Below are 304 nucleotides of genomic sequence, written 5' to 3'. Positions count from 1 at the left end.
GGCCCCATTGGCTCGCGTAGGACTCTAGCTTTACTCCTATTGGAGGAGAGCGCTGTCTATCCCAGCCCATCCTCATGTTAGAGACTGATGGTGCTGCCGATCTCGTGCGAGCCCCGCCCCCCGTTATCCCAAGCCCGCGATGATTGGCTGGGAGAAGCAGGCCGGGGAGACGGAATCTTGCAGAATTCGAAAGGGCGGAGCTGTGTACTACGGGGAGGGCTGAGGCCCAAGCGCGTCAGGGCGGAGAGGAGGGGCGGTGCCCTGGAGGACCGCCAGAGGGAGCAGGAACTGGGCACAGGGCACT

The sequence above is a fragment of the Martes martes genome (genome assembly GCF_963455335.1).
Source record: "Martes martes genome assembly, chromosome: 1".
Classification (NCBI taxonomy): Eukaryota; Metazoa; Chordata; class Mammalia; order Carnivora; family Mustelidae; genus Martes; species Martes martes.
Note: the sequence above shows the minus strand (reverse complement) of the source record.